Below are 14,407 nucleotides of genomic sequence, written 5' to 3'. Positions count from 1 at the left end.
GGATTATAATTCCTAACCTTCTGAGATCAGAGAGATTACCAAAAAAGCCTTACATTCTTCCTTGCTACCCTATAAGAAAAACCTCCCCCTCTCCCATAGGACCCAGCTGGCTAACCTAGACTGCTCTGGTCAGCAAGTGCCAGGAGACTGATATGCTTCTCTTCCAACCCATGTATTTTTGCAGGGATCTTCAGAAGTCAATGTCCCCACTGTAAGAAATGACTCTCAGTGGGTATTTCAGCTCACAGGGATGTGCTGCCACAGGGTTGTTTGATACAAGGCTGGGTTGGCATTCAGAGTCCTCAAATTGTGCCAGATAGAGCACTTGCCTGATTCAGCCGTGTGTAGGGATAAAAACAGGTCTGCTATTTATACACTGTCTATCCCACTCTCTCTTCCCTGCCCCCACCTTTGCAAGGGATCAGATTGGCTTTACTCTCTTAGCCTGCCCCAGCAATTCTCCCTAGATCTGCGTTTCTAGAGTGCACTACTATTATTATAGACTTAGGTTTGAGCCTTGCCTCTACAACTTACTAGGTAACCTTGGAGAAAATGTTTTTGTATTTCAGTCGCCAGCTCTTGCAAATTAGAATAACAACAGTAATGATAATGCTTTCTTTGTAGAAGGCTTTTTGAGGATTGTTCTCAATCCATGTGGCATATTTGTTATTAACAAGTATTCAACTCTGAACATTTTTTTTTTTTTTTTTGCCAGTCCTGGGCTTGAGCTCAGGACCTGAGCCCTGTCCTTGGACTTTCTCAAGGCTAACACTCTACCACTTGAGCCTCAGCACCATTTCCGGCTTTTGTCTATGTATGTGGTACCAAGGAATTGAACCCAGGTCTTCGTGCATACTAGGCAAGCACTTTAACCACTAGGCCAAACTCCTGGCCCCGAACACTGTATTTCTTCAGAATCACTTTTCTGTTTTCCCCAGACATTGTGACTGCCACTAAGCCAAGTCTGAGGTTCCATATTGCAGTTAAGCTGGTTTTAGTCGGAAGCTACCTGTTACCTATTTGGCTGAGAGCCACTGTGGAATCATTCTTCCGGTAGTAAGTATCGGCTGGAGACCTCAAGGGATGGTCACCACCCAGGCCGCACCTTCTTCCTCCCTTAACAATATCCCAAAATCTAAGCCACATAGGAGGTCAGGGTTCTCTCCAAGGGAGGGTAGAGGGAAACACTTCCTGACACATAGCCAAATCACCCTCCCTTCCCGCTCCCCCCACCTGCTGTTCACACCCTGCTTTCCTGTCTCAGCTTGCCTCTTGCTTCCCATGCTCCTCATTTGGCCTCCTCTCCCTATATCATGGGGCAACTCCAACCTTTCATCACACCTGAGGGCCTCACCCCAACCAGGTCTGTGTCAGCCAGGTTTTACAGAAAGGTCCTGAAAAAAAAAAGATCGAAGATCTGAATTTGATTGGAATAGTCACTTCCTTTCTCAGAACTTAGATATCTTTTAACCAAAAGCAAAACAGAACAAACCATAAAATCATTCATTCATGCTAGGGTAACTTCATAAACTCATTTATTCCACAAACCTTCACTGAACATTTTTCAGGTGCTAGGGATGACACTACAGTAAATGAAAGAGCCAAGGGTCTCACTAGGAGATGACCAGGAAAATATATCCGGTAGTGATAACATAAAAGTTAAAAAGAGGGGCCAGGAGTGTGGCCTAGTGGTAGAGTGCTTGCATAGCATGAACGAAGCCCTGGGTTCAATTCCTTGGTACCACATCCACAGAAAAAGCCAGAAGTGGTGGCGCTGCAATTCGAGTGGTAGAATGCTAGCCTTTAGATAGCTCAAGGACAGGGCCTAGGCCCTGAGTTCAAGCCCCAGGACTGGCAAAAAAAAAAAAGCTGAAATGATATGCTAGGAGGTGATGTGCATCTGAGATAACAATGCTTTAGATCTGATGATAGATTAGCAAAGCCTTCTCTAAGTAGATGACAAGCAAGCTGAGTCTGGAATGAAAAGGAACTAGACTCATGATCACCCATGGTAAAAAATCACTCCAATCCTGCAAATAGTACAAAGACCCTGAGGCAGAAACAAGAATGGAGAACAGCAAGGTGGCCAGAAGAGTCAGTGGAGGTGAGGAGAGATTAAGATGATATTCAAACAAAGACTAGGACAGAGAACAAGGTTAAATGGTAGACACTAGATTTTCTTCTTCATCTCTATGAGAATCAAAAAAGATATCAGTAGGAAAGTCAACTGATGGGAGAAAATTTGGTGTCCTCCCTTCCTGTCCCAGGACTCTGCCCCACTGTGACTACAAAGTATAAGGGATACTTAAGACATAATCCTAAGGAAGCAGAGGTCTATTAAACATCTCTGCTTTCCATAGGTATCACTAGGTGACTAAAAAAAAAAGAGACAAAACCCAGATCTGAATCCTGGCATCCAGTTTCCCATAGCATGGTGGGTTCTAGGGCCTCTCAGTGATATTGACTAGTAAGTGTTCTTGCAAGCCAGTACAGAAGACTTGGGAGAAAGGGGTATCAGAACTGACAAGAAAGGGGAGTAGAGGTTTTATCCTTTCTTGGAGAGGAGCTAGCTAGAGTTCCTTTCCCACTACTATGTGTGAAACATCAGTGGTTTCCCCCAAACCTGGCTTGTGCATCAGCATTACCTGGCAATGGATTCACATAAGAAGCTCCAGGTTTTACACCCACCCCACCTCACCCTAGGCCTGGGATGGAACCTGAGCATTTGTACATTCAGAAAGGTAATTCTGACACTATCCATGTCCAGAAGCATGAGCATCATTAATCACTGTACCTAGCTGTCAAACATTTGCATGAAATCTGAAGCTCTTAGGCAGAAGCTGGGGAGCACTGTGTAATGCCAGCTCCCACACGCTCACCACTGCACAAGCATCACCTTGATCTTCACAGATACCATTATCAGTCTCACCTCCATTCGAAAGTATTGAAGCTAACAAAAGTAACAGCCCAGGGTCATCTAGGATCACAGCCTAGCTAGTATCTCATCATCCATTTGCACCCTTCTCTTTGTTCTGGGCTTTTGTTCTTCAGCTCACCACTATCTGAGCAAATGGATGAGGAGACAGCAGCTTCCTCTCTACCTCTGTGGACAGCAAAAATCATCAGCTTTATTGAAGTTCTTGCCCTTCCTCTGCCCTGGAGTGTGATAAGAATCTGCATTACTGGGCTGGAAGAAGGTAAGGGCTTTTCCGGACAGCAAGAGAAATGAATGCTCTTAGGCTCAAAATTTAGCTCTCTCTCTTGAGATAGCTCAGTCCTTGCAGTCTCTGCTTTCCAAGTGCTTAGGATTACTGAGCATGCGCTGTCAGATACTCAGCCTTTTCTTTTTCTCTTTTTAAGCTCTCTAATGTTGACCATGTTGTTTAATTTCCCTTCTAAGATTTGCTCATCTGAAAATGAGGATAATAGTAGTAGGTATTATTATAGGCTCTTGTGATTAAAAAAAAGAATATATATATATATAAAATAAAACAGGATGCCTGACACACAATAGGTAGTTGCTCAATGAACAAATGTACCTTTTCTCCTCCTTTCCCTCCCTCCCTTTTCCTTCCTTCCTTCCTTCATTTCTTCCTTCCTTCCCACCTTCCTTTTTTTTTCTTTGGCCAATTCTGGGTTTTGGCTCAGGGTCTGAGCACTGTCCTTGGACTTTCTCAAGCCTAGAGCTCTACCACTTGAGCCTCAGTATTACTTCCAGCTTTTTCTATGTATGCGGTACCAAGGAATCGAACCCAGGTCTTTGTGCATGCTAGGCAAGCACTCAACCACTAGGCCAAACTCCCGGCCCTCCCCTTACTTTCTATTCCATTCCATCCCCATCCCCATCCCCTTCCCTTCCCTTCCCTTTCCTTCCCTAGTGGTAACATGAGTAAAATGATTTTTTGTTTAGGCCAGCAATTCTCAGAGATGAAGTGGTCCCTGATGAGAGATTGTTGTGCTTATCAAAAAATGGTGAGCTTTGGAATCCTCGATCTTGACTCAGAATTCAGAAAACCATGTGCCCCCGGGGATTCTTGTAGTATTTACTGGCCATGAGCCCACTTACCCTAAATTTGAAGGTCAAGATAGGAGAGTGCTTCCTCCATGTCCCAAACTGGCACTCTTACCCTAAGACAACTACTCAGGTGGATTACAACTGAGACCTAACCTTCAGAATCTCCTGTATTTCCTTGTACTGGCCCGGAGCACCTGAAAGTGTGTGCTCCATGCACACCTGGATTGTTTGAAGCCAGGATCCATTTGGATAAGGTAGGGAGAAGCTTTTGGGGGAAGGAGATGTCCAGAAATCCTTGTTAACCCAAGATTTGAGGAAAGGGCATTAGAACATGCATCATTACCTGGGAACAGATTGAAGATGAAAAGCTCTGGGCTCTACCTCCACCCATCACCCCAGTCTTCCTAAACAAAACTTTCCTGGGATGGAACCGGAACATTCTAGGGTTTTGAATGATTAACATGGCCAGACATAGGACTTTGTCCTTCAGCCACTCTCTGGCACAGATGGATGTCTGCCAGCAGAGAGGGGGGCAAGTGATCCCTCCCTCATCACACAGCCCCTCTTCCGCTTCAAGCTTCAGATTCCTCATGTGGAAAAGTGAGAGGTTAAAACAATTGTGTTGTAGTGAGGTATTGGCCAGTGATGTCTACCATGAGTTGTTTTCATGTCATTCTGTCTTAGGGCTTGCTGAGACAGTTCTGAGACAAGCTATCGTACCTGATCCACGCTGTGTGTGATAGCTTTTCTCTCTGGGACTCAGCTTCTTTGCCTGTAAATGCAGGGGTCTACTTGGCAAGTACTTGTGAGAACTGAAGGAGAAAGCATCTGTGAAGTGCTTAGCAAAATGCTAAGCTTTATATAAATAGCTTACTACTCTTGTTAATTTTTCCAGTGCTTAACCTTGGAATGTAATCACATCATACTTTCTACCAGGAATGTGTAAAGTTAGTTCCTGGTAGAAAGGCAATCAAATGCTAACAGCAATTGAACAACCATTTATTCTTTGTAACTAAGGCTGATCCAAGACAATGTGTTGAAAAGGAAGAGCTACTGCCCTCTGTGGGACATTCTAGGAATTTGTGGGAGAGTTTCTGGTTATCATTGAGGAATCTCAGATATTTGAGAGAAAAATGTGGTCAGGCCTACATAATTAATATGTGCCCCACATTTCAAACTCTGTGTGTGTGTGTGTGTGTGTGTGTGTGTGTGTGTGTGCATTGTCTCTGAGCTCAAGGCTACCACAATACTGCTTGAAACACAGCCTCACTTCTGGCTTTTTGGAGATAAGAGTCTCATTGGCTGGGAGTTTGGCCTAGAGGCAGAATGCTTGCCTAGGATGCAGGAAGACCCAGGTTCAATTCTTTGTTATCACATGCATAGAAAAAAACAGAAATGGGGCTGTGGCCCAAGTGGTAGAGTCCTAGGCTTGAGAAAGCCCAAGGACAGTGCTCAGGTCCTGAGTTCAAGCCCCAGGACTGGCAAAGAAAAAAAATAGTGTCATAATTTTTCCTTCCCAGCAGGCTTCAAACTGTAAACCTCAGATCTCATCTTCCTCTGTAGCTAGGATTACTGGCATGAACCACCAGCGACTTGCTCAAACTATTTTTGAGTATCCTGCTAGACATATCTTAGTGAAAAACTTGATTATAATTACTTGTGTTTAGAACTATCTCTGATTTACGCAGGAGTCTAAATAGAGTTTTTGCATTGATTTTTCTAGGAAGGAAATAAACATAGACTGCTCATTTTGATATCTGAGTTACCAATATACCCATATCATTTTTAAAAAGCTGTTCCATTCAAGTCTGCATAGGTTTAATCAATGGGCTAGGTCTTGGCAATTTCTGGAGTAGTTATGATTTTTAAAAACTTTATGTAAAAAAAAAAAGAAAAAGAAAAAGCCGGGTGCAATGGCTCATGCCTGTAATCCTAGCTACTCAGGAGGCTGAGATCTGAGGATCTTGGTTCAAGCCAGCCAGGTACTAAAGTCCATGAGACTCTTTTTTTTTTTTTTTTTTTGCCAGTCCTGGGCTTGAGCTCAGGGCCTGAGCACTGTCCTTGGACTTTCTCAAGGCTAGAGCTCTACCACTTGAGCCTCAGCACCACTTCCGGCTTTTTTCTATGTATGTGGTACCGAGGAATCGAACCCGGGTCTTCATGCATGCTAGGCAAGCACCTTAACCACTAGGCCAAACTCCCGGCCCTCCATGAGACTCTTATCTCCAATTAACTATCAGAAAACAGTGAGTGACGCAGTGGCTCAAGGGATAGGGCGCTAGCTTGAGCTGAAGAGCTCTGGGACAGCACCCAAGCCCAGAGTTCAAGCCCCAAGACTGACAAAAGCAAAACAAAACCAAAACTATATATACACACAAGTAGAGGTATAGTTCAAGGGATAGAGCACCAGCCTTGAGTGAATAAGCCAAGCAAGAGTTCCAAGCCCTAAGTTGCCCTGCCCTGCCTTCCTCCAAGCAAAACAAAACATCTGAAGAAGGTGTCCAAGGAAGACTGCTTCACAATCTATAGATACTTGTTTTTGTTTTTTTAGGCCAGGTCTAGCTATGTAACCTTCACTAGCCTCACTCATGAGGTCTACCTACCTCAGTTTCTCAAATAAGTTTTTGCTTTGAATGACAGTGCCAAGTTGTGTCAGTCCCAAAACTGAGCTCGGGGGCCAAGCATTCTTCTACTTGAGCACTACCTCCAGCCCTCTTTTTCCTTGGTTCTTTTCTGTGGTGTCAGTCCTGGGGCTTGAAGTAAGGGCCTTACTCTCTTGCTTGTTTTTTTTGTTTTGTTTTGTTTTTTAATTCTCAACACTGGTGCCTTACCACTTGAACCACATCATAACCTGTAGCTTTGTGCAGCATTGTAGGAGTCTCAAGCACTTTTTGGCCCTGGCTGGCAGAGGCTACACTCCTGTCATGTGCGCTTTGCTATGTTACTAAGGATGATAACGGCATACCACTATTCCCAGCCACTGTGCTTCCCCTGCAGTTGGAATAGCAGTATATGACTGTATCCAGCCATTAAATGAGATGGACTCTTGTGAGCTTTTATGCCCAGACTGGCCTTGATCTGTGGCCACTAATCTCAGCCTCTTAAATAGCTTAGAGGCTTTAGCCACTATACCTAGACCCAAGTGACTATTTTAAAATTCATTTTCTCTTTTATATTAATTGGGATATGGTCTTGTTTTGTCTTTTTGGCAGGGTTTGAATTTAAGATACAGTAACCACATCTCCAGCCCTTCTTGCTTTAGTTAATTTTTTCAGTCATGGGGCTTGAGCTCAGGGCCTGGACACTATCCCTGAGCTATTTTGCTCAAAGCTAGTACTTTATCACTTTGAGTCACAGCACCACTTCTGGTTTTCTGATTAATTGGAGATAAGAGTCTCATGGACTTCTCTCTGCCTGGGCTGGCTTTGAACTGTGATCCTCAGATCTCAGCCTCCTGAGTAGCTAGGATTACAGGTGTGAGCTAGCAGTGCCCAACTTAGTTTTCTATTAATTTTTAGTGATTTCCCCCCTAAATTTTTGGTAGCATCAATTTATAATTCACAATGGGTTTCTTTTTGACATGTCCATATGTGCATAATAATGTATCATGATCAGTTTTATCCCTCATTACTCTCTCTCTCATCTCTCTTTCCCTCTTTGTTTTAAAATAGTTTCACATATTTTCCCTTACAACCTCAGAGATCCTCCTACTTCTGCTTTTTGATTACCTGGCATCACTGGTGTGAACTGCCATATCGGGACTGTTGTTTGAGGTTGGGTCTTGCTAAGTTTATTCCAGGCTTGGCCTGTCTCTCAACCTTCCAGATCTCAGGGATTACAAGTATGTGCCAATCTGGCTCTGCTTCTGTGTTGTTGTTGTTGCAGTGTGTGTGTGTGTGTGTGTGTGTGTGTGTGTGTGTGTGTGTGTGTGTTTGAGGCAGTGTCTTTGTAGCCCAGGCTGTCTTCATCTTCATCTCCTGCCTCCTGCCTCACCTCAGCCTTCTGAGTAGCTGGGGATAAAGGTGCTTTATTGTATCTGGCTCCAAGTTATTGGATTTTTGTTTCTTTTTTTTTTTACAGAGCAAATATACAGTTAGGATATTATATTTGAACTTAGTTCCAGGATAGTAAAAGAGTATTAACAATGTATTTTGATAGAAAGAAAATATTGATTTAAAAAAATTTTTACTGTATTTAATAAAGGTGATACACATGGGGGTTACTGTTTCATAAGTCAGGTAATGAGTACATTTCTTTTTGGACAATATCACCTCTTCCTTGGCTTGCTCCCAGTTTTTCCCTCCCATTCCCACCCCCAGGAAACAATGATTTTAAAAAGATTTAGAGCTATTTACACAAGAGACACACAAGAAAAGCACTCTTATATATCCTTTGAAAAAACATTCTGAGCTGGGGGCTGGTGGCTCATGCCTGTAATCCTAGCTGCTCAGGAGGCCAAGATCTGATGATAGCAATGTGAAGCCAGTCTGTGCAAGAAAGACTATGAGACTCCAATTAACCACTGCCCAGAAGCAGAGTTGTGGCTCAAGTGACACAGCATTGAGCTTCAGTGAAAAAGCTAAGGGGACAACACCCAGGCTCTGAGTTCAATCCCCAGTACCAGCATCCTCCAAAATACTGTTCTAGATGCTATTACATATATAGTCTCATATATAAATTCCCCTTATGATATAGTCTTGATGTCTATCTGATGCAGTCATTTCTTTTATTAGCTATGACAAGTGTGGAGCTCATAGATTTCCTTTTTGCCTCCCTTGCCAAGAAGCTCAACTTAAGGTGGTATGTTCAGTTGTAATGTTACCCCTAATCTAGGATTTTTTTTTCCTTTTCTTTCCCTCCAGTCCTGGGCTTGAGCTCAGGGCCTGAGCACTGTCCTTGGACTTTCTCAAGGCTAGAGCTCTACCACTTGAGCCTCAGCACCACTTCCAGCTTTTTCTATGTATATGGTACTAAGGAATCCAACCTGGGTCTTCGTGCATGCTAAGCAAGCATTCTACCACTAGGCAAAACTCCCGGCAGGAGGATAGTTTCCTTTGTCCATGATTTGATTTTATTTCGGCTCTTTAAATGTTCTTTAGATATTTACTTGTGTCTATTGTCTTTTTTTTTTTTTTTGCCAGTCCTGGGCTTGAGCTCAGGGCCAGAGCCCTGTCCTTGGACTTTCTCAAGGCTAGAGCTCTACCACTTGAGCCTCAGCACCATTTCCGGCTTTTTTTTCTATGTATGTGGGGTACCGAGGAATAGAACCCAGGTCTTCGTGAATGCTAGGCAAGCACTCTACCAGTAGGCCAAACTCCCGGGCATCTATTGTCTTTTGTTATAAACCACATTTCAATCTTTTCTGGAAGCAGAGAGAACATAGATAAGGAGCATGAAGCTCAAATATCACTGGTGTTCTTTCCACTTGAGTCTAGGTCACAGAGGACTCAAAAATCTGAGTCAGCAATGTATGGCAAGCCCAGGTGGTCTTGTCCTACACGTTCCCTCACTCTCGTTACACATCCTCTTTCCCTCCAAATAGCCTCAACTTCATCTTTGTGCCAGAGTGTGGCCATTGTGAGAAATAAAAGCAGTTCCAGTGGTCAGACCCTTTTCTCTCTTGGATCTTGAGGTTTGGGGGTCAAAATGGAGTCAGAGAAGGACACTTCTACTTTAGGGAAATCCACAGTTCTAGGTGGAGAATCTTTCCACACACACTACCTCACTGCCCTTAGTTCAGGCTAACGTCATGTTGATGATTTTATGTGTATGTTAGTATTGGTCTTGAACTCAGGACCTTGAGCACTCACTCAGCTTTTTACTCATGGCTGGAACTCTACCATTTGAGGAAAGCCTGTGGTCCACCCTTTCATCTCATGGACTTTTCTGTGCAGTATGATTTCAAATCTTGATCCTCAGATCTCAGCCTCCTGAGTAATCAGGGTTTACAGACATGAGCCATAGACACCCATCTTAATTTAGATTTTTTGGCGGGGAGAACTCTGGACCTGGGTGCTGTCCCTGAACTCTTCAGCTCAAGAATATCACTCTACCCTTGAGCCATAGCCCCACTTCCCATTTTCTAGAGATTAATTATTTGGATATAAGAGTCTCTTGGCTTTGTAGTAATCGGGCTGGCTTTGAACCCCAATTTTCAGATCTCAGTCTACTGAGTAGCTAAGATTATAGGTATGAGCCACCACGCCTGGCTCACTTTAGATTTTTTTTTATTTCTTTTTTCCCCATATATTTTTTATTGTAATTAATAGAAGGGTTACATTATATTCACTAGATAGAAGGTGCATTACTTTACAAACATTGATACCCTTTCTCATGTCTTGGTCCCTATTCCTCTCCCCCCACCCTGCCCTCACTTTAGATTTTTAAGGATTTTTTTTCTTTCTTTGTTTTAAAGTCTAAGAACAGGACTTGAACTCAATACCTTTCACTGATTGTCTGGCGCTCTATCAACAGAGCCACACCTCCAGCCTCTTTAAATTTGATACAGAAAATTATTAAATCTTTTTTTTTTTCAGTACTGGGGTTTGAACTTAGGCCCTTATGCTTGCTAAGCTGGCCCTCTATCACTAGGGGTAAGAATGCTACCCCTAGTGCTGCTTTTCACTAGTTATTTTAGAGACTGAGTTGAATAAGCTTTTGTGACTGGGTTGCCTAAAACTGTGATGGTCTAGTTCTCTACTTTGTATCTAGGATTATAGGAATGAACCACTTGTACATGGCTTCTTTTTTCCTTTAAGAAATGGTCTCCCTTTGAAGCTCAAGCTGCCTTCAGACTCCTGATTGCCCTGCATTGGCCTCTAGAATGCTAGAATTACAGGCATGTGCTACTACTAGCTTCAATGCTTATTTTTGTAAGTAGATTATGAAAATCCTATTTTTACTGTTGTGGGTTTTTTTCTATATCAAATATGAATTCTTTATGTATTTAAGTCACTTTTCCAAACAATGTTTTTTCCTAAAAAGAACAGCTTAAATTCACTTAGTGTTTATTGTATTTCAGGGAGGAGTATCTCACGTGCATCATCAACATTTGTATCATCATCATCATCATTAAAAAAAATTTTTTTTGCCAGTCCTGGGCCTTGAACTTAGGGCCTGAGCACTGTCCTTGGGCTTTCTCAAGGCTAGAGTTCTACCACTGGATCCACAGCATCATTCCAGCTTTTTTCTATATATGTGGTACCAACGAATCGAACCTGGGTCTTTGAGCATGCTAGACTAACACTCTACCACCAGGCCAAACTCCTGGCCTGCATCATCATCATTTTTATTTTTCCTTTTTGTCGGTCATTAGCCTTGAACTGTGGGCCTGGGCGCTGTCCCTGAGCTCTTCAGCTCAAGGCTAGAGCTCTACTCTTGAGCCACAAGGCTACTTCTGGTTTTGTGGTGGTTAACTGGAGATAAGAGTCTCATGAACTTTTCTTGCCTGGTCTGTCTTTGAACCACGACCCTCAGATCTCAGCTTCCGGAAGTAGCTAGGATCCCAGGCGTGAGCCACGGGCACCCAGTGTCATCATCACTTTGAAATAGGGTTTTATTAGGTAGTCAAGGTTGACCTCACACTTGAGATTCTCCTGCCTCAGCCTCCCCAATGCTGGGATTACAGGTTTCCTAGTTTACACATACTATTATTTCCTATTATTTCTTCTTCTTCCTCTTCTTCTTCTTCTTCTTCTTCTTCTTCTTCTTCTTCTTCTTCTTCTTCTTCTTCTTCTTCTTCTTCTTTCCTGGGTGCTGTTCCTGAGCCCCATAACCATAAATAAATAAAATGTGGAAAATGAACTAGGTAACTTGTAGATAGGGAGATAGGGATGGAAGGAGAAACTGGGGTGAAAGCAAAGGAAAAGGTGACATTGTCCCCAAAAAGTAATGTACTTATTACTTGATTTATGAAAAGGTAATGACAACAATACAAATTATATTTTAAAAACACTTACTGTGGTCTGGAAGTGTTGCCTAGTGGTAGAGTGCTTGCCTGGCATGCATGAAGACCCAGGTTCAATTCCTCGGTACCACATACACAGAAAAAGACAGAAGTGGTGCTATGTTCAAGCCCCAGTACTGGCAAAAAACAAAAACCCTTACTGTGAGGATTATGTAAGACAATATGCCTGGGACCTGGGTTGGACCTTCAGCATTTTAGTATGATTCCTAAAGAGGTATTTTTTCTTTCCATTCTGGAGAAATTATTCTCATTATTATATAATAATAACAGCATCCTCGTATGTGTTAACTGAGTGCTTGGACTATATTACATCACTATTTCATTGAGTAAGCCTACAAAATATGGGCTTTATTTTCAGTACTGGGGGTTGAACCCAGGGGCTCACACATGTTTGGTAAATGCTCTACCATGCCAACCCACCAATGTTTTTATTGTTTACTTCCCACTTGCTCATAAGAAAACTCAGGTTCAGCCAAGGTAAATCTCATCTCCATTGTTAGGAAGTAACCATGCCGGGTTCACATTGGGTGGCCACGCCCACCTCACAAGATCCTGCACAGTGCATTGCATTAAGGTTTGAACCTTGGGAATCATCTATCCAACAATCTCCATTTACATGCAGAGGAAGTGAAGCACAGAGGCAAAGGCCTTGCCCAGAGTCTATGACTTAGCCAACAGGAGAACCTGCTCTTTGAACTCTTACTTAATAGGCACACCCTGGTCTGCTCACTTCATGTGGGGTTCTGCCTGCAAGTCTACTGGAGCTCATTGGCATATCCTTCAGAGCTGGTCAGCTCAGAGACCCAGATGTGGGAGTGGAGTCTGGGGAGGTTGCTGGTAGTCCTGCTACAGCAGGCAATGTAGATAGGGACAGAGAGATGGACAAGGACAGAAACTCTCTCAACTCTGGCAAGACTGAAAGCAGGAATAGAGGGTATGAGGGGTGTGTGTGTGTGTGTGTGTGTGTGTGTGTGTGTGTGTGTGTGTGTGTGTAGCGGGTGGGAGTAGGCGAGGATGCGCATGCCAAAGTCATGATTCCATCTCCCTCAAGCTGTCTTGAGTTACTTGTCCCTAAGATTGGGGCACATTCTTGAAGGTAATGGTCACAAGGATTCCCTGGCCTTTTCAGGCCCTAGGCTAGTTTCTATTCCCCTTGAGACTGAAACCATCCATCTCCCCCTAGACTCAGCACCCCTCGCTAAAAGGTAATGTAGTAACTCCTTCCTCTAATTATTGCCTTGGGACATCTTAAACCATACCTGAGGTCGGTGGAGTGGGCCACCTGGGTCCTATTTTCTCAGGGGACAGGTTCCTGGTATTCATGGAGGGGCTTGGCTCACATTCAAACGAATGCTCCTCTCTTCCCTATCCAGTTGTGTTCCCCACAGACCCCTAGGTCAGTTCGCAGTAGGCAAGGGCAAGGCACTTGCAAAGAGGATCTTGTACCCCTTCTTGTCATCTAGCCATCTCGGCGCCAGCGCCCTAGTTAGGAAACAAAACACAGCCGCTTGGCCTAAGGGAGCGGCTCTAGTGATTCGAGCCTGGGGAGCAGCGCCCTCGTGTGGATCTCAGGAGTAGAGCGGCTCCTTGCCAAACCCCTTTCTATGCGCTCATCCAAAAAATATTTATTGTGGCGGGCTGCTCAAGGAACAAGCTAACAAGACAAGTAAGATACTTTTCCACAGACTGCACATCTGTGTGTGTGTGTGTGTGTGTGTGTGTAGAGGCAGGCAATAAACGATAAACAAATAAATGAGGTAGTTACTAGAGTGATAGCTGCTAGGAAGAAAATAAAAACAGCAAATGTTATGGAGCATAACCTCAGAGGGAAACTTAGGGCAGAGTAGAAAGGGAGGTTTCCCTTGAGTAAGTCATATTTGAGATTAGACTTTGATGACAAGGGTTCAGGCACGCAAGGATTTGGAGGAGAGTAGGGAAACTTACCTTGCAGAGAACTGCTACCACAAAGCTTTTCTGGCAGAAACAGGTGTTCATTTCATTCATGGCTAGAAAGAAGAGAGAGAGGAATGGTAGAGATGTGGCTAGGGGGTGGGCTGGAGACAGACCATGAATATATTAGGGCATGACATGAGTTTAATTTTTTCTGCTGAGCAGTGGGCATGTATTGGAAAAGTTTTGAGTAGCAAAGAATGTGACTGGAATGCCTTTTGTTCTCAGTGTGAGGGCTGTTTTTGTTTTAGACTGGATCTCCCTATGTAATCCAGGGTTATCTTGAACTTTGGGTTCTCTGCCCCAGCCTCCATAATGCTGGGATTATAGGTATGTGTCACCCCCAAAGCAGTAATGCTTCCCCACCGTATCTTCCAGTTCATGGGGTTTGAACTCAAGGCCTGAGTGTTTCCTTGAGCTTTATTTTCCCTCAAGGGTAGAGCTCTACCACTTGGAGCCACAGTACCACTTCTCAT

Source organism: Megascapheus bottae, chromosome 4 (assembly GCF_031878675.1).
Source record: "Megascapheus bottae isolate mThoBot1 chromosome 4, mThoBot2.hap1, whole genome shotgun sequence".
Lineage (NCBI taxonomy): Eukaryota > Metazoa > Chordata > Mammalia > Rodentia > Geomyidae > Megascapheus > Megascapheus bottae.
The sequence above is the reverse complement of the archived record's forward strand: the minus strand, read 5'-3'. Positions refer to the sequence as shown.